Source organism: Macrotis lagotis, chromosome 1 (assembly GCF_037893015.1).
Source record: "Macrotis lagotis isolate mMagLag1 chromosome 1, bilby.v1.9.chrom.fasta, whole genome shotgun sequence".
Taxonomy (NCBI): Eukaryota; Metazoa; Chordata; class Mammalia; order Peramelemorphia; family Peramelidae; genus Macrotis; species Macrotis lagotis.
Window position 1 is genome coordinate 672,811,044 of NC_133658.1, and position 18,310 is coordinate 672,829,353.

An 18,310-nucleotide genomic window follows, 5' to 3' on the forward strand; every position below is an offset into this window, starting at 1 on the left:
GCATAAAATATTTTGCTCCATTCTTTTACCTTTACCCACTATGTATCTCGGTGCATCAAATGTGTTTCTTGTAAACAACATCTGGTAGATTCTGGTTTTTAATCTCTTTTGCTATTCACTTTTGTTTTATGGAAGAGTTCATTCCATTCACATTTAAGTTAAGAATACTAATTCCTTTGGTATTGGGTGTAAGATACTGGTCTAATCATAGGTTTCTGTCATACTGTCTTCGAAGAGAGAGTTTTTAATAGAAGTTTTAATCAAAGAGAGGCTGAACTCTTTGGGTTTATCAAATAGCAGATTACTATACTCTATTCGGGTTGTCTCTTTTGCACCTATTTTATTCCATTGATCTAGTACTCTATTTCTTAGCCAGTACCAGACAGTTTTTGATAACTGATGCTTTATAATATAATGTTAAATCTGGTAAGGCTAAGCCACCTTCATCTGCATTTTTTCATTGAATCCCTTGACATACTTTACTTTTTATTTATCTATATGAATTTAGTTACAACTTTTTTCTAGTAAATAAGTATTTTAACTTAGGTAGAAGTGTCATTTTTAGCTTGGTTTATCCATGAGGAGTAGATATTTGTCCAAGTATTTAGCTCTGATGTTATTTGTGTGAAAAGTGCTTCTAGTTGTTTTCATATAGTTCCTGAGTCTGCCTTGGCAGGTATGCTTCCAAGTAGTTCATATTGTCTGATGTTATTTTAAATGGATTTCTCTTTCTAACTCTAGTTGCTGGATTTTGTTGCATATATATATATATATATATATATATATATATATATATGTATATATATATATACACATATATATATACATATATATATATAAATTCTGAGTCTTTATGTGGGTTTATTTTATATCTGAAACTGCTAAAGTTTTTAATTGCTTCCAGTAGATTTTTTTTGATGATTTTTAGGGATCACTAGGTATACCATCATGTCATCTGTAAAGAGTGAGAATTTCTTCCTTCCTTCCCAATTCGAATTCCTACAATTTCTATTTTTTTTCTCTTTTTTGCTGAAGTCAACATTTCTAATACAATCTTGAATAGTAGTGTTGATAATGGGCATTCTTGTTTCACTCCTGATCTTACTGGAAATTCCTCTAGCTTATCCCCATTTCATGTAATCCTTATTGATGATTTAAAATACATACTGCTTATCATTCTTTTTTTTTTAGGGTTTTGCAAGGCAAACGAGGTTAAGTGGCTTGCCCAAGGCCTCACGGCTAGGAAATTATTAAGTGTCTGAGACCGGATTTGAACCCAGGTACTCCTGACTCCAGGGCCGGTGCTTTATCCACTACGCCACCTACCTGCCCATACTGCTTATCATTCTAAGAAAAAATTCAGTTATTCCTATGCTCTCTAATGAGTGTGGGGTTTGGTCAAAGGCTTTATCAGCATCTGTTAAGATATTCATATGATTTCTATTATATTTGTCATTAATATAGTAAAGTATACTGATAGCTTTCTTAATATTGAATCTACTCGGCATTCCAGGGACAAATCCTGCTTGGTCATAGGGTATTATTCTAGAGATAATTTGCTATAATCACTTTGCTAATATTATATTTAAGATTTTTGCATCCATGGTCATTAGGGAAATTGTTCTATAATTTTCTTTTTCTTTTTTAATTCTTCCTGATTTAGGTATCAGCATGATATTGTTGCCATAGAAGGTATACTTCCATTTTCACCTATTTTTTCCAAAATGTTTATATAGAATTAGAACAAATTAATTTCTGAATCCAGCTGGCCCTGGGAGATTTTTTTCTTACGTAGCTCTTTTATGGCTTGTTGAATTTCTTTTTTTTCTGAGATAAGATTATTTCCATATTTAATTTCCTCTTCATTGAACCTGGGCAATTCATAGATTTGTAAATATTCATCCATTTTACTTAGGTTATCATATTTATTAGAATACTTTGGGGCAAAATAGCTCCAAATTAATGCTTTAATTTCCAACTCTGTGGTGGTGAATTCATCTTTTCCATTTCTGATACTAGTAATTTGATTAGTTTTTAATCAAACCATAGGTCTGTCTTTTTAATTTTTTCATCAAAATAGCTTTTAGTTTTATTTATTAATTAAACAGTTTTCTTTCTTTTGATTTTAATAATTTCAATTTGATATTTAATTGGGGGTTTTTAATTTATTTTTTTTCTAAATTATTTAGTGGCATGATCAGAATATTTAATTCCTTCTTCGCTCTTTTATTCATGTAAGCATTTAGAGTTATAATATAATGCCCTAATCTAGGCTTTAGCTGTATCCCATGAGTTTTGGTCTTTTGCCTCAATATTGTCATTGTCTCGAATGAAACACTAATTCTTTCTACAATGTGATGTTCGATCTCCTCATTCTTTAAAATGAGCTCATTTTGTTTCCAATTAGTTTTAGGTCTATCACCATGACTCATTATTGCAAGTGATTTTAATTGCATAATGGTCAGAAAAGGATGCATTCAATATTTCTGACTTTCTGCATTTGATATTAAGGCTTTTATGCCCTAGAACTTGGTCAAATTTTGTGTAGGTGTCATATGCTGCAGAATAAATGGTATGTTCTTTTCTATACCCATTCAGTTTCCTCCAACAGTCCATGATATCTATCTTTTTTAATATTCTATTTACCTCCTTAAATTCCTTCATGTTTTTTTTTTTATGTTTGCATTTATCTAATTCTGAGTAAGGGAGGTTGAGTTCTCTCACCAGTAGAGTTTTTCTCTTTATGTCTTCCTATAACTCATTCAGCTTCTCTAAGAATTTCCATGCTATGTTGCTAGAATTCATATTTAATATTGAAATTGTTTCATTATCTATGGTACCTTTAAGGAGGATATAATTTCCTTAATTATCTTTTTTTAATGAGATCAGTTTTTGGAACTGATTTGTCAGAGGCAAAGATTGCTACCCCAGGTTTTTCTCTCCAACTGAAGTATAATGTATTCTACTCCAGGTTTTTACCTTTACTCTGTATGTATCTCTTTGCTTCAAATGCATTTCTTGTAAGTAACATATTGTAGGATTCTAGTCTTTAAATCCACTATGCTAGCTGCTTGTTTTTTTAATGGGAGATTTCTTCCCAATCACATTCAAAGTTATGATTACTAAATCTTTGTTGCCCTCCATGGTATCTGCCCTCTGTTCATCTATTTTCTTTCAGAATACCAACTTTTTCAATGTGTTTGCTCCCTTCTATCCAGCCACTCCCATTACTTTACCCTGTCCCTTTATCCCTTCTTCCTTTCCTTCATTCTGTCAGACCCTCCTTTCCCCCTCCCCCTTTTCTTTCTTAATCTTTAAAAGGTCAAATAACTTTCTAAATTCAGCTCTGTGTGTGTGTGTGTGTGTGTGTGTGTGTTAATCCCTCTGAGCCAAATCTGATGATTAAATGAGTAACATTCAGTAACTCTTCCCTTCTTCCTCTCTATTGCAATAGGTCCTTTGCACCTCTTCATTTGGAATACTTTACCACATTCAGTCTCCTCCTTTTTCCCAACTCTTGACTGTCTCACATTTTAAGGAGACATTATTTTTCATTTATTCCATCAAGAGTGACAGAAAAGTCATGACTATCCATTACTTTTGTCCTTCTAAAAGAGTTACAATTTTCAAGAATATGAGAATCTTTCATGCAGTGGGGATATAGCCAGTTTCATCTTATTGAATAACAGTTTTTTTTTCCTTTTCCAGTATTTTACCTTTTTTGTGTATTTCTTGAGTTTGCTGTTTGAAGGCCAAATTTTCTGTTTAAATCTGGTCTTTTCATCAGGAAAATTTGAAAGTCTCCTATTTTGTTATATGTCCATCTTTTCTCCTGGAAGAGAAGGCTCAGTTTTATTGGACAATGAATTCTTGACTGAATTCCAAGCTCCATTGTTCATTGGAATATCATATTCCAGGTGTTTTGATCTCTTAATGTTGAAGCACCAAGGTCCTGTGAAATCCTTACTGTGGCACCTTGGTATTTAATTTTTTTTTCTGGTCGATTTCAGGATTTTCAGCTTGTTCTGATTGTTGTGAAGTTTGACCACAGAATTCCTTGATATTTTAGTTTTGGGATCCCATTTGGGAGGTGACTGATATATTCTTTAATTATTATTTCACCCTCTGGCTCCAGGATATAAGGACAGTTCTGCTTCACTATACCCTGAAGTATGGAATCCAGGTAATATTTTTTCTGTTTAAGGTGTTTGGTAATCTTTTGATTCTTAAATTGTCTCTCCCAAATCTATTTTCCTGGTCTGTTGTTTTGCTGATGAGGTATATTATATTTTCTTCTATTTTATTCATTTTTTGCTTTTGTTTAATAGATTCTTAGTTATTAGTTTCCACAGATTCTGCTCGTTTTTTAGAGAAGTGTTTTCTTCAGTTACCTTTTGCATCTCCTTTCCAATTGGTCAATACTATTTTTGAAGGAGTTTTCCATTTGTCCGGTTGTCTTTTTTGAATCTTTCCCCTTTTTCCCCTTTATCCATATTGCCTGGTGCTTTGTTTCTGAATAGTACTATGTTTAGTGTGTTTACATTCCTATATCCAACCTCGCTCTCCTTTTTCCCTTTCCCTTTGCTCCTTCTTCCTTCCCTTCCTTCTGTTGGTTGCCCCTTTCCTCTCCTTCCCCTTTCCCTCTTTTTACACTTTAAAGGTAAGGTAAGTTTCTTAACTTAACTATGAATGTTAATTTTAACCAATCTGATGAGAGTAAGATTCAGGAAGTTCTCACTTCCTCCCTTCTTCCCCTCTTTTGCAATAAGTACTTTGTGCCTCTTAATGTAATGAGATTTACCCCATTCATTCTACTCCATACTCCGATGTCCTTACTGTACTCATTTTAAGTAGATACTATTTTTCAAATCATTCTATCTGAGTCAAAAAAAGGTTATGAGTGTCCCCATCTCTTCTGTCCAAGTATATTCTCTCACAAATTACAATTATTTTTAGTTATTAGTGTTTTCTCCCAGGTAAGGTTATAGTCAGTTTCATGTTACTGGTTAGAAGTTTTTTGAATAAGTCATGAGTGTCCATCTCTTCTGGCTAATTAATTTCTCTCTAAGAGAGTTACAATTCTCAAGAGTTATTGAAGTCTTTCTCCCAAGTAGGGATATAGCCAATTTCCATGTTATTGGATAATTTGTTTTCTTTTTTCTTTTTTTAAAATTTTTTACTTCCCCCCTCTTTTTTTACCTTTACATATGTCTGTTTAGTTTCCCAATTGAAGTCCAAATTTTCTTTTTCATCAGGGGAAAAAGATGGAAGTTTCCTATTTCATTAAATGTCCATCTTTTGCCCTAAAAGAGAAGGCTCAGTTTTACTGGATAATGAATTCTTGGATGAATTCCATGCTCCTTTGCTTTTTGGAATATTGCATTTTGGACCCTTCAATTCCTTAATACTGATGCTGCCAGGTCCTGCTTAACCCTCACTGTGGCTCCTTGGTATCTAATATATTTTTTCTGGCTGCTTGTGTGATTTTCTCTTTTATCTGGTAGTTCTAGAAGTTGATCACATTATTTCTTGGCATTTTCAATTTGGGATTCTTTTCTGGAAGGGACTGATGTATTCTTTCAATAACTATTTTACCCTCTAGTTCCATGATATCAGGGCAGTTTTTCATTACTAAATCCTGTAATGTTGAGACCAGGATTTTTTTCTCTTCAATATTTTGCATTTTTCCAATTATATGTTCCAATGTTTTGGTTTCTTGTTGTGAGGTGTTATTCTTTTCTTGGATTTCTTTTCCCAAATTTTCCAATTGACTTTTTTAACTCCTTCTTAAGTTTTCAAGGAAGTCTTCCTGTGCTAGAGACCAAATCATATTCTCCTCAGAGGTTCTATGTTTCTCCGAGTTAGGATCTTTTCCTTCTATGGACCTCCCTTTCCTTGCCTTTCTTGATTTTCCTAAGATCTTGTGGTGTGGGAGAGGCTGGTTTATAGAGGTTTAGTGTTGAAATCCCTGGAGGTTTTACTCGCTGAGTTTAGTAACTCCAATTGGGCTGGCCAATAGAGAGCGCTAGAGGCTATGCTTACTGAATGTAATATCTCCACATGGTCACTAGGGTGTGTTAGAGCCTTTGTTCATTGAGTGTAATCACTCCACCTGGCCAGTAAGGGGTGGTAGAGTCTAGAACTCCCCCTTGAACCCTTCTGGTAAGCACCAGACCTTCAGCCCACTGCCAAAGACTACACTCTCCAGTTATTTTTTGTAGTGGTTCCCACAGCAAAAGCCTCTGGGTCTGATCTTCTCTTAGCCTGGCTCTCATCTTATCCCCACTGGCTCTCTGTTCGCTTGGCCCAGCACACCCATGATCCCAAAAAAGACCAGGTAGGTGTTCTTCTCCTAGCTCCTCTTTTGGGGTTTTGTCAATAGTATTTTTTTAAAGATGTTTGTTTCATATTATAAATGAGGGAAATTCAGGAGACCTTAGCACAAGGCCTGTCTTCTCTCTGCCATCTTGGCTGGAAGTTATCTTTTTGAGAGAAGTATTTTCTTTTTTCACTTGTACAGTTGCATTTTCAAAGGATTTGTTTTCTTGTTGTAAGATGTTAATTTTCTCTTTCATTTCTCTTTCTAATTTGTCTATTCAGTTTTCAAACTCCTTTCTGATCACTTCTAAAAAGTCTTTCTGGGCTGGAGATTAAGTCATATTCTCCTCTGTCTTCTTTGAGCTAGGATCTTTGTCTTCAAAGTACCATTTAATGAACCTCTTTCTGCTACCACCCCCAACCCACACTATCAGGGCCTTTCTTCTTTTTGGGTCCTTTCCTTCCAGACTTGTGCTAGAGGAGGGGCTGGTTAACAGAATTTTGGTGTTGAGATCCACAGAAGCTTTGCCCACTTCACGGATGGCCACTGAGTGTGGGTTGGCCTGTAGGGCATGTCCTTAACTTTCTCTGGATTGTCTGTGACATTGATTAGTGGCCCACTCCCTAGGCCTGGGGGGTTGGGGATAGCAGCAGGATCTAGGCTCTCTTCAACAATGTGGCTTGGGTCCTCAGGCTAGATAGTTAATCAATTTAATCTACAAACACCCTTAGGGGAAATCTGCTGCCCACCCCTGAACCTCAGGGCAAGGAACAAGTACCAGGTGGAGGCTGCTTGTTCTGGAGAAAATCTTGTTCTCCCACAGGACTGTAGGGAAGGGAATACAGCTGGAAACATGGGGCTTGTGACCTGGTCTTCCAGACCAGCCAAGCTGACTGGATAGATGTCTGTGTTGCTTCTCTGGAGTTATCCTATCCACCATGTACACAGAAAACACTTCTGCAGCTGTTCTCAGGTCAGTCCAAAGGGCTCAACCCACGGCCACTGCAGTGGGTCTCTGCTCTCTGTTCCTGAAAGATGTTTTCCTGGTTCTTTTTTTGATCTAGACTTTCTATTAGTCCAATAATTCATAAATTATCTCTCCTGGATCTTTTTCCAGGTTATTTGTTTTTCGTAAAAGGTACTTTACTTACTTCAATTTTTTCAGCCTTTTTACTTTGCTTGTATTGTAATACAATAATATTGTAACCTCAGCAATACATTGGTTTCTATTTGTCCAATCAGGATTTTAATTTCTTCAATTAGCTTTTATTTTTCCCTTCGCAGTTGGTCTATTTTATAATTGATGAGGTACATTCTTTTTCCAGTAGATTATTTTTACTTTTAAAGGGGTGGATTGATTTCTTTGCTCAATTTTTCATAATTTTCTTGCATGACTATTATTTATTTTTTTGTTTTTATTTTTCCTCTTTTCTTTGGTTTTTAAATTCCTTTTTAAGCTCTTCAATGAGGTTTTGGATTTGAGTCTGATTCATAGAATCTTTTAAGACTTCCCGTGTAGGTAATCTTTCACTATTTTCTTCTTCCAAGGTGACATTGATTTCTTCTTTATGTACTTTGTAGTTTCCCATAGTGAAAGCTCTTTTAACACTTTTTTTGCTCATCTTTATTGTTTTATCTCTGCTCCTGGTCTATCGGTAGTGTAGACCCAAAATTTTTATGTTAGGTCTGGATTCTGATCCCTTGCTTGTTATTGCCAAGATATTTCCTATGCAGTTCAGGCCTTGCTTTTGGAGAGGTTTATTTCTTCCTTTATGTCCAGGTTTCATCTATGCAGTGGTTTATTTTCCCAATCCTGTCCTGGCTTTTGTCCTGGTGTTCCTAGGGTTCAGATTTTGTTTAGGGTTGTGACCCTCCCTACTGCATTTCTATCTAGCTGCTGGGACCTCTGTTATTATTATGTCATTGGGACCTGCATTGCACTGTGGCTAAAAGTCTCCTAATGGATTTCCTGATCTCCCACCTGGCTAAACTTTATTTCCCCTTTACCCTCAAAGATCCAGACATTTGCTGAAGGTCACTTACAATGTCTACTATTATTTTAAGGTTTTTTTTGCAAGGAAAATGGGGTTAAGTGGCTTGCCCAAGGCCACATGGTTAGGTGATTATTAAGTGTCTGAGACCGGATTTGAACCCAGGTACTCATGACTCCAGGGCTGGTGCTTTATCCACTGTACCACCTAGCTAACCCTACAATGTCTACTATTGAAAACTTCTTTGGATCTTGTCTTCTTTTTAAGCAAATCTTCATTTAGTTTTTTTATAGGGAAAAGCCCCAGGAGCATGTTAGCTTAACACTACCATCATCACTCTGCCCATATTCTGCCTTTTCTTACAAATGTTAAAGATTTGACTTCTGGCCAAGATTGTTGGCCAAGAGAAAAACTAGACACTCTTTTAAGCTTTCCTGGCTTTTCCTCAGAACTAAAATGAATCAAGCTCTTAACATGAGATACAAATAATATGGCATATGCAGAAGCCATAGAAGAGCAGAGAGGAATAACTCCCAGCAAAGTCTGCCTGGGGAAACATGGGTGATAGGGTGAGGTGGGGGACCAACCTGAGAACTGAAGGGACAGTAGCCTTTGCCACATGGAGGTAGGTGGACTGGAAAGGTCCAGTTCTGCTGCCCAGACATCTATCTGACCAACTGAGTTGGTTTGCAAGACCCAGAGCAGGAGTCCCTGTATTTCCAGCAAACCAACCTCTCCTCATTGTTCCTGCAAGAGGACCTGACTTTCTCTAGGACAAATACAGAAAAAAACCCAGGTCCTCATACCTTGCCCCAAGGACCCAGTGTGGGTGAAAATCTTCCCCTGAGCTGATAATCCTGATTACCTAGAGAGTCTGCAGTCTTTCTAACTTGAAGGTCCATCTCATATTGTGCAATTCATCTCCAGACCTAGGGAGTAGATCACTGATACCTGCAACACAGTCAATCCAGAGAAAGTTTCTGTCATTCTTTACTGGTGGGCCCACTGAGGAACCACCTGGAGTTATTAATCCAGTGAGCAAAATCACACCAGAGATCTGCAAACCAGTCACATCTCCAACACAAGACCCTAGGGAAAGGGCTGAAAATGCATACAGGAAAGTAGGGTTCATTGAATGTGCCTTTGGTTATGAGGACAGAAGGGATGAACCTTCAGAGAGGAATATGAACTGATATCCATAACAGAAAGATTTCTTAGAAAAGATAAAAAGGGTATTTAAAAATCAAATGGAAGAATTTTGAAAAGAAATGCAAGAGAATATTAACACTTTGCAAGAGAAAAATGACATCATACAACAAAAAAGCCAATCATTTGAAAATATATTTGGACAAGAGAAAAATTAAAATAATTCTCTCAAAACTACAATTGGGAAAATAGAAAAAGTTAACAACTTCAAAAATAGAATTGACCAAATGCAAGAGGAGATACAAAAAGTATATGCTGAAAATTATTCTCTATAAAATAATGATTGGAATCTGTGGAAACTAATAATTTCCTGAGACATCAATAATTTGTCAAATAAAATCAAAAAATGTAAAAAAGAAGAAAATGTAAGAAAACAACTGACCTGAAAAATTGATCCAGGAAAGATGATTTAAGAATCATAGGAGTACTTGAAAACATTGAAGGAAAAAAAAACTCCACACTACAGAAAATAGTGAAGAAGAATTGCCCTGATACCCTGGAACCAGAAAGCAAAATTGTAATTGAAAGAATATATCAATCCCATCCTGAAAGGGTTTCCAACACCAATGAATACTGTGGCAAAACTCCAGAATTATTAGAACAGAGAAAAAGATCATGGAAGTGATCAAAAAGAAGCAATTCAAAAATCAGGATTACACAGGACCTGGCTGCATCAACATTAAGGGATTGAAGGATCTGGAATATGATATTTCAGAGAGCCAATGGAGCTTGGATTATACAATCAAGAATTCACTATCCAGAATAACCTAGGCTTCCTGATAAAAAGATAAGAGATAATAAGTAAATTTGGTCTTCAAGCCAGAGACTCAAGAGGAACATGATAAATGGGGGGGATGGCTGTTAGCCAATAAGATTAAATTCATAACATCCCCATTTTTGGTGGAAGTTTTCATAACTCTTGAGAATTCGGTAGAAGGGATGAACTCTCATGATATGTAGAGGACATTGATAGAATGATTTTTAAAATATATCTCATTAAAAGGGGAGATAGTAAAGAGACAAGAGACAAGATATAATAAGAGGAAGTAATTTATATTACATGAGGTGGTGCAAAAGATCTATTGCAACAAAGGAGAAGAACTTAGAAGGCAAGAACCACCTGAATCTTACTCTCATCAGATTTGATTCAAAAAGGAATAAAGATATACACTAAGTAGAATTTATAAATTTATAAACCTTTCAAGTATTGAGAGGGGAAATGAAAGGGGGAGGGAAGGATTAATTGATAGAAGGAATTGAAGAAAGAAAGGGAAAGGGGAAAGAAAAGGAAGGGGCTTCAATAGAAGGGGGGAAACATTGAAGGAAGTGGCAATGAGGAGCAAAATACTGAGGAGTAGAGATAAGATAAAAAAAAAGTAAAAAAATGCAACCAGAGGGAGATAGCATAGAAGGCAATAAAGAGTTAGTTATTACACCTTTGATTGTGAATGGGAAGAAGTCTCCCATAAAACACAAGTAGATAATAGGGTGGATAATAAAAAACTCAGAATCCCACAATACTCTGCCTAGAAGAAACACAACTGAAGCAGAGGGATATATTACGAGCAAAGCGAAAAAGACTGGCGTAAATACATAATGCTTTAGCTGAAGTGGTAGGCAAAGGTTAAGAATCACAGTTTTAAATAAGGTAGTAGAATTTGTATTCAACATGCACCACTCCTTATCTAAGATAAAACAGTTGTAAAAATTCAGCTTATTAAAAGAGATAAGGAAGGAAATTATATCCTCCTGAAAAGTACCATGGACAATGAAATAATTTAAATACTAAATATGCATTCACCAAACAGAATAACATCCAAATTATTAGAAGAGAAGCTGAAGACATAGACACAGATAGCAAAAATCTACTGGTGGGTGACCTCAACCACCTTCTCTCAGAATTTAATAAATCTAATCACAAAATAAAGAAGAAGGAAGTTAAAGAGGTGAATAGAATATTAAAAATCGTAGATATTATAGAACTTTGGAGAAAATTCAACAGAGATAGAAAGAATATAATTTTGTTTTCTGCAGTACATGGTGCTTAAACAAAAATCAAACATGTATTAGAGTACAAAATTTTCCTAATGAAATGCAAAAAGACAGAAATAGCACCGTATCCTTTTCAGTTCCTGATGCAATAACCATCACTACAATAAAATGTCAAGGAGAGATACATCTAAATCTATTTAGAAATTAAGCTACTTAGTTTTAAATAATGAGTAGATCAAACAAAATATGATAAAAGAATTAATGATTTCATTTCAGGTAATGACAAGAATGAGAAAACATACCAAAACTTATAGAATCCAGTGAAATCTTATTCTGTCTCAAAATGCTTACTTGAATAAAATAGAGAAAGAGGAGATCAATGAACTGAACATACAACTAAAAACATAAGAGAAAAAGCAAATTAAAAATTCCTAATTACATATCAAATTAGAAATTCTGAAAGTTAAAGGTGAAATTAAAAAACTGAATGCAAAAAAAAACCTTTTGAATTAATAACCAACCTGAGTTGGATTTATTAAAATGAATAAAATTGAGAAAACTGGTTTATTTGATTAGAAGTAAGGGAAAAGAATGCATAATTAGTAGTATCAAAAATGGAAAAGGTGAATTCACCATGAATGAAGATGAAATTAAAGTAATGATTAAGAAATATTTAAACTAATTGTATGCCAGTAAATTGGATAATTTAAGGGAAATGGGTGAATATTTATAAAAATATAATTATTCCTGGTTAAAAGAAGAGAAAATTAAATACTTAAATAATCCTATCTAAGAAAAAAGAAATTCAACAAGACATCAATGACCACCCTAAGAAAGAATTTCCAAAACCATATATATTCACAAGTGAATTCTATCAATCATTCAAGGAATAATTGGTTATAATTATAAATATACTATTTGAAAAAAATAGGTGAAGAAGGACTTCTGCCTAATTCATTCTATGGCATCAATATGGTGTTGATACCTAAACCAGGAAGAATCAAAACAGAGAAAGAAAATTATAGTCCAATTTCCCTGATGAATATGAATGCAAAAATTAAAAAAAATATATTAGCAAAGCGATTATAGCAAGTTGTTACTAGGATAATAGCCTATAACAAGAAAAATTTATAACAGGAATGCAGGATTGGCTCAATATTATGAAAACTGTCGGCATAATTGACTATATCAATAACAATACTAACAGAAATCATATAATCTTGATAGATGATGAAAAAGCTTTTGACAAAACACAGAACTCAATCCTACTAAAACACTAGAGAATTTAGGAATAAATGAATTATTCTTTAAAATGGCAACATTATATACCTGAAACGATCAAGCATTATATGAAATAAGGGTAACCTAGAAGAATTTTTTTTCCATTGCTAACCTTAAAAAAAAAATTATTCAACATTAAAAAAATACTAAGAGCTTAGAAATGCTTTACATTTAAATAGTAATTTACATCATATAAAAACATTCATCTCTTCATTGGTTAAAACTGGTCAAAGGTTCGTTGCTGCTTTGCCTACCAGGTTAAGAATCACAGTTTTAAATAAGGTAGTAGAATTTGTATTCAACATGCATCTTCCTTGTTGACAAGGTGAGTGCTGCTTTCCTGTAAGACCACATAAGTATTTAAATGCTGAAATTCCCCACAATGCCACAATCAGAAGTTGGTGTATTTTGTTTTGAAAAAAAATCATCCCACTCAGCCTCTGTCCCAAAGGTGAAACAATTTGCATTGGATGCTTCCTAAATTGGAGCCCTTCCAACTCATCCCCCAAAGGCCATATCTTTCAAGAGATGAGTCTATGCTCAAGGGATATCCGCCATGATGCTACCTGCTTAGGCTACTCTTACAAGAAATCAGAGGTTCCCTATATCAGAGAGAGCCCTTTGTATGCTTGTTTGTGTTAAGGTACTTTCAGATTCAACATGTAATGTCTTAGAAAATCTGAACTGGCCAAGAGTATTCACTGATTCAGGAGGAAAAAAAAGACAAGAGCAAGGATTTGAAATGGCATTTCTCTTTCAGCTTTTGTAAGGGCATCCAGGGCATCAACAAGAAGCTTCAGAGGATTAGGAGTGACTGAAGAAGACAAGAAACATGCAGGGATGAACCCTTCTCAGCCCCATTCAGTTCAAAGACCTTTCAAGAGTGCTGGCTTGGGGCGGCTAGGTGGTGCAGTGGATAAAGCACCAGCCCTGTGGTCAGGAGGACCTTAGTTCAAATCTGGCCTCAGATACCTAATAATTACCTAGCTGTGTGGCCTTGGCCAAGCCACTTAACCTCATTGCCTGGTGAAAACCTAAAGAGTGCTGGCTCTATTGGTGGAGGTGCTGGGTTAAAATCCCACCTGTGTGACCAATCATACTCTGACTTCAGTGTCCTCATGTATAAAACAAGGAGGTTGGTCCTCCGGGATCCTTCCTGCTTCTAAATCTAGAAGTTTAGGAAACTAAGTCAGAAGCCAATTCTCCAAGGAGAACAGAGATCTGATACAACCCTAGGACATTCCCCCTCCCTCTCCCCTTTTGGCACTGAGGCTCATTCTCAGCACTCAAATTGCCATGGCTGCCTACCTTGGGTTTTCCAGCTCATGAACAGGCAGCCCAGATAAAATGTACAAAATCCAAATGGAGTCAATTGAGAAACTGAGAACTTAAACCCCCAACCTATTCAAATAGGAACTCAATGCCAAGTAACAGAGCGCTACCAACAAGTGAGTAGCAATCGTTTTACTTGGGGATGGGTTGGCATACTTCAACTCCACTTAACACCTGTAGAGTGAATGTTGTTGCTCAGAGCAATTAGCTGAGGCAGTAACAGCCCATCTCAGGAAAAGTCAGAAAATCTAAAGTATGAGGAAATTAGAGCTAGGTACTCAAGTAACAGAGGATGATAATAAGGAAGAAGTACAAAGAAAGGTCAAAGAGGAGCACTGGGCCAGTTGACTCTTCCATGGAAGATATTGAATCCATTAAGCATTTATTAAGCACTTGATATATACCAAGTCCTGTGCTAGGTCTTGGGAATACAAAGAACAGTCCCTGCCCTCAAGGAGCTTCTAGTCTACATATTTTTAACACCCTTCCCTATACACATTATGCCCATTTTTGGTATCCAGAAATAAAGTGATATGTACTTTCTGTTAAGACTTAGATAAGGGAAGACAGGGTCCCTCAGAACTCTTTTCCTTGCTTAGAATGCAATATATGCCTTTATATGTCAAAGAGAAGGAAATGAATTATAGTGTGGAGGATAAGAGTTCTGACCCTAGAGTCAGGGGAGCTGAATTCTAGTCCTGACTCAGCTAAATCCTCCACTAGACCCATTGGCAAGTCCCTACATCTCTCCCAAGCATCAGCCATAAAATGAGGTTGATAATAAAAGTTGCATAACTCCCAACTCACCAGGCAATTGTGAGGATCAAATAATAAAGTGTAGGCAAAGACCTTTGTTAAGTCTTAAAGAGCTATTTAATGTCACCTGTTATCTTTATGGATGTGCTCAGTAGAGCCACACCAACTTTGTTATTTTCTTGCCTCTTTCTTCAGTCACCTAGTAATTGTCAATGGAAAAACAACAGACCACAAAGCTACAGGATCAAGGCCAGACTGTGGGTGCCATCAGACAAAAATAAAATTCAGCTGGTCCAGGTTCCAGCTCCAAGGCCACCACTCTTCCTCTCAAGGCACCCTCTTCTTGCCTCCACCCTATTTGCAAATATGCATCAATTATTACTTACAAAGTGCCTACTGCGTGTTGGGGAATTTAAGAGAATTAAGGTCCTTATAACTTTGGTAGCAGCACATCCTGGTCCTCTTGCATATCAGGAAAATGGGACAGAAAAATTAGGGGAAGATCAAGTGCATGGGAAAAACCAGAACAGAAAGACTTGGGATAGCCTGGCTCCACCTTCAGAGTTATCACTGAGTTGTTTTGCCTGGCCTCCGAACTAATAGTTCACAACTAGGGGTGACCCTGGTAGCATGTAACAATAATAAAAACCAAAGTCACAGGATCACAAAATGAGACCTGCCACAAATGTTAGAGAACATCTCGGCTAAATCTCTCATTTTAAAGATGAGTCAACTGAAGCCCAGACAGGGAAGCGACTGATCCAAGGTCTCTCTTGACTCTAGCATTAGCATCCTTTCCACTATGTCATATTGTCTATTATGTTAGTGTTATTTCCTGGATCAAAGTGTAGAATGCCAGTCATCTAAGCTAGAACAAGGAAAAATGAACCCAGAAGAGCTTAGCCAAGAGGGAAAGAACAAGGAGAAATTTTCATTTTCAAAAATTATTCTCATTACCTCATATCCTCACACCCTCAACTCTCTCACACACACATATTCCCTCCAATAATTGAGACTCTCCTTTGAAACTCCACTGCTCTTCTTGCCACATGACTTTGTTTCTCTTACACATTTTTATCTGAGGTTTTCAAAGTTGGTCTTTTTTCATTCTCCCTAAGAGACAATTTTTGGAGCCCACTCCCTCATTTTGGTTGAGCTAAAAGGGCACCTCTTAGCTCTACTTCCCAAGTTAGGGTGTAAACGAACCCATCAATTACTTCCTCAACATAGTGTTCACTCCCCCTCTGGCTGCTCTCTATAAAAACTAGAATAAGCACAATAAAGGACGGACCTGAGAAAGAAGATAAGACACAGGATTCTCACCTATCAGCCAGGAAAAAGGAAAGTCTCTGCAGTAAGTGGTCCAGGTCAGAATCCCTGATTCAATTGTTCTCTTAACCTTTCTCTCCTCATTACACTCTATCAGCTACAGTTGTGAGGGAATCACAGGGGAGCTGGCATCATCTCCAGCCTCCAATTACCGATCACCTAGAGAAAAAAATCCAATCTCACTACATCCTTCAGGCTCATCATTGTTGATCAAGTGGGTTCCCAGCATATCAGAGCTATGTCATTGGACTACAGTCAAGCTGTTGTATCCATCTCTCCCAAGAAGGACACTTGGGAGTCCTCATGCACAGAGAACACATCACCTTTTTCTAAATTATCTCATATTTTAAAAAACAACATTTAATGCCCTCTGATTTCTTTTTTGTTTATTTTTTCCACTCATCCTCTAGGCAGGTAGCAAAACGTTGAGAATCATATTATTCTTGCAACAGAAATGAACTTCACGACAAGAGGCAAATATTGATCATAACCACATTCAGCATCATATTTCACAGAAAACTGTGCACGATTTTTCCCCATACAGGACATACTTCAAAGTAACAAAATAATTTTAACAACTGTAGTGTTCCTTCTTCCCATCAGACATAGATTGTTTCTTCCCTTATGGTATATAAATAGGAGAAAAGTAGTCTTTGAAGTATTTACGTCCAGAGGTTCTTGGCTTGTTGTTGTTGTTGTGTCTGTGTGTGTGTGTGTGTGTGTGTGTGTGTGCACTTGTATGTATCTGTGAGTGGTTTTGTGTGTGTGTGTGTGCTTTGATCTGTCTTCTGACAGCCCTAATTTTCATTTTCTCTCCAGCATTGGGCATTCTTCCCAAATTTATATACCAGTCTCCATCCATCCACACGTTCTAGGATTTCTCATTTGTAATAGTATCTCATAGCTCGGCTGAGCTTTTCGTAGGTCATGCTGCTATTATTATTTTTCTTGACCCAGAGCGGAGCCACTGCCTCCGATTTCAAGAACCTGAAATGCCCTCAGACAGGTCTTCCCACTTTATTAACCCTGGGTTCTTATCCGGATTCAGCAGAATATCTTGGATAAACTCCCACAAGTGAGTCCCTTGAGGGTTGTGTTTTTTGGTGTCAGATTTGGTCGGCTGCTCCTGCTCCTTTTTCAGATCAGGTGAATCAATCAGGAGATGACCAGTGGTTGTCATAGAGATTTGAGCTCCGCAGAAAGTTTTGCTGTCCATCATTTCTACTGTGCTACCATAGTTTGTGTCATATAAATAATTATCTTCTTTCCAAGTGGTCATGATGGAAGGATCTGTTTGTTCTGTCTTCATGATGACATTGTGGGTGGAATGGAATGGGTCACTGCCACAATGGCCATTCCACTTAAGATGCTGCAGGTTGTTATAGAGGATCTGACCAACTGCCCCCGCTGCCCGCGTAAATTCTTGCAAGGTCATGCTACACAAATGTTCCCCATTGATGTCAAATTCTTGGAAGGGGATGCAGTTGGCATCAAGCTGGTTGGTATCCAAGAGGTGCTGGAGCCATTCCCACACCTGATACTTGGTCCAGTCCTTGGGATGGATCTCCTGCCACTGGCCTCCAAAAAACCACTGGAAACATTGCACGTGGGGTAACTGTCTGTCCAGGTCAGCTGTTGGTGAAGAAGATGGTTGCTGTAATTGAGATTCATCACACCACTTCCTTCCAAAATCATGATCTGTAAGGGGATCCAACAGTCCGCTCAGTTAATGCCTCATTTAATTAAAGATTTGGTTAGGAAATCCAATAGCAGGTTCTAGTGAGGAGGCTGGCCACAGGGAAACAGACAGCCTAGCTCCTAGAGGTGATGACCAGCCTTAGTGGGGTGTTAGCTATCACTTCCCAGCTCTCCTAAGAGTGAAGATGAAAGCCCCTAGAAGAATTTTCAATAAGAACAGGTGTGAAATAACTATTACTATATTAGAAATATTAGCTTTAGCAATATGTGAAGAAAAAGAAATTGAAATAATTGGAATGGGAATGAAGAAAGAAAATGCACTCTTTGTAGATGATATGATGCTATCCCTATAGAGCCCTAGAAATCACCTAAAATACTGGAATTAATCAAAAACTTTAACAAAGAT

At 36.8% G+C, this 18,310-nt stretch overlaps 1 pseudogene; it reads right to left on the reverse strand.

The window, feature by feature from the left end:
• Positions 1–16,581: 16,581 nt before the first annotated feature.
• Positions 16,582–18,085, reverse strand: LOC141522813 (ETS homologous factor pseudogene; annotated as a pseudogene).
• Between the last annotated feature and the right edge of the window lie 225 nt (positions 18,086–18,310).